Source organism: Pygoscelis adeliae, unplaced genomic scaffold (assembly GCF_000699105.1).
Source record: "Pygoscelis adeliae isolate BGI_AS28 unplaced genomic scaffold, ASM69910v1 Scaffold208, whole genome shotgun sequence".
Taxonomy (NCBI): domain Eukaryota; kingdom Metazoa; phylum Chordata; class Aves; order Sphenisciformes; family Spheniscidae; genus Pygoscelis; species Pygoscelis adeliae.
This window is the reverse complement of record NW_008825290.1, coordinates 594,310-596,683: the sequence shown is the minus strand read 5'-3', so window position 1 is coordinate 596,683 and position 2,374 is coordinate 594,310. Positions and strand designations below refer to the sequence as shown.

At 47.6% G+C, this 2,374-nt stretch overlaps 1 protein-coding gene across 1 annotated transcript in view; it reads left to right on the top strand.

Moving 5' to 3' along the window:
* The first annotated feature begins 1,748 nt into the window (after positions 1-1,748).
* The window catches only part of SLC41A3 (solute carrier family 41, member 3), a 27,160-nt gene continuing 26,534 nt past the window's right edge, over positions 1,749-2,374 (top strand). Inside the window, exon 1 of the mRNA XM_009329923.1 lies at positions 1,749-1,787. The gene's annotated coding sequence lies outside the window, so the exon portion shown is untranslated. The remainder of the gene's footprint in view (positions 1,788-2,374) is intronic.

Below are 2,374 nucleotides of genomic sequence, written 5' to 3'. Positions count from 1 at the left end.
CTAGAACAAAATTAACTATCTGGAAATTATTTGGTCTGAAGGCTAACAGACAATAAAACTCACTTTCCTTCAAGTAATACATAAAGGAAAAAGCAACGGAGAAAGAGAGATGTCTCTTTCTCCCCCCTGCCCAATGCCAGGAAGTTCCTGATGTATTTTCTGTCTCTAAACCCCCAGATTTATAAGGCAGTAAGTATTCATCATATATCAGTTTTGTCTGCCTGTTTCTGTCTACACACAGACCTCCAAATAATACTTTTAAGCCACACTAGCTAACGCTGTCTCACAGAGGAGAAAGGTTAGAGATTGCATATTTCTTTATGCATCCCTGCACTGCAGCCGTTGGATGTCCAGAGACGTGTCCCGTGATGGGACTGCAGCCCAATGAACCATGGAGCGGTCCCCAGCAGCCTTAATACAGCCCCAGTGGTGACATGGGAGCTTGCATGGCCCAGCAGTCAAACTAAGTCTGTCACCGGGGCTAACTGAAGTCATAAATCAAGCTTTATATTTGAGAAATATCTCCAGTAGTCCCTAGTCACCAAAGAAATGCCATTTTGTAACAGGAAACTGTGGGAAGAAAAAAAAGTCATATCTCCGGACAGAATACTGGAAAAAGCTGTAAAATTCCCCTCTGCTTGGTTGAAGGAATACTTGTTGGAAAGAAAGTCCAGGAGCAAAGCAACATGGAGGAGAGGAAGGGAAGAACAAATTAATTTTCCTACTGGAGGAAACAGTCTTTAAAAGCACTGTGGAGAGAAACAGGAATGAGTGCAACAAGTCCTCAAATGCCCTTGTAACTGCTAGTACTACCTGCACATCTGTGGGGGAGCAGAGAAAAGCAGCACACGTGAATTCTGGCTCAGTGGGGGGATAAAACATTTTAGCGTAAAGTTGCTCAACTTCGTGCCAACAAGCACTTCCCAGGCTGCAGTGAGCAGCTGAACTATCCTATCTAAAGGGTCACAGGGGCTCTGTTTGCAATTAAGGTCCAGCCACCGTTCCCTTACGTCAAAGCCAAGATCCATCTAAATACTGCTGCTGCACTTCCGAGAAAGTGCAGCTTTGTGCCGCTGCTGAAAGTTGGCCCTCTCAAATACGTACCCACTGGTGATACACCAGGGATTTCAGACTGATACATGAGGACACAAGCCAGATGGTTATGTCTCCTGCACGCAGAATGAGATCTGGCAGGCTGCTGGGAGCTCCTGTTGTAGCTGATGGTTGGACCCTGGTCGGAGATCCCTTGTAGAACGGTGACATTCCTGAGCTGGAACCATTACCAAAGTGCCCTTGTCAATCAAGATCCCCAGGAGACTTTCCGCTTGCTCTGTAGATATTTTTCTTTGAAGCTCAGTGGTAAAGTGATAGCAGAATACATTTAACAGGTCTAAAAATGTCTTGGCAAGGTTGCTATTTTTTTAATCTGTGTCCCTTCCCCTCATTTCTCACAGGAAAAACTCTTCTGACCACTCTCAGGGAAGCATCAGTTGCAAAGCGAAGACATAAAATTACACCAAGTGAGCTGAAATTTAAGCCTTGCCATTACAGCAGTGACATTCGACAGTTAACGCGCACCCTCAACACGCAGCAGCTGCAGGGTTTCGTTACTGTCATTTACAAAAACCTTCAACTCCCTTTGGTGTGCCCTGCTTTGAGCCAGAGCTCGCAGGCCCAGAGACACCATTTTTATCAGTAAGAGCCCTTTAGCGTAGCGTGACATCTGAGAGACTTCAGCATTTTTTTTTAGAGACTTCAGCAGTATATAAGATTGCTCTGGTACCGAGGTATGATTTAATATCCTCAATTGTTCTGGAAATTTGAGCTGCATGATTCAGGAGACTTGCATGAGTACGGTTACTTCAGTGCTTAACGAGATTTATGTGCTTAAATGTGATGGATGCTGTAATCACATTTCTAACATGCTGATTCAATCTGGGGGGGGGGGGGTTTTTTTTTCAAATCAACAGGAGTTCTGCTGTGATTGTGGTGGAGGCAGGCTTTTGCAGAGGAAGCTTGCAACAAGAGCTCTTGCAAATGCCAAAAGAAGAAAGAAAAAAACCATAGAGGAAACGTCTTTCCTCAGCTCTTAATTGCAGCCTCCTGTTCACTCTGCCAGCGCTGAAAGTTGTCACCCTTTCCGATAACATCCGCTACGGGCTCTGGGGGCGGCAGGAGGCCCGGGGGCTTGGGCGCGTCCCGGCGGGGCAGCAGGAGGTACTCCTGGCAGCCCGGGTGCCCCGAGCGCTTCCTTCCAGGGGGCTGTTTCCCGAGCGGCAGCCGTCCTTGGAGGGAGTCCTCCAGCCCCACACACAAGCCCTGCCCCGCTCCGCCCCCTCCCCCGAGCTGTCCCCTCTGGCAGTTGGGGTACAGA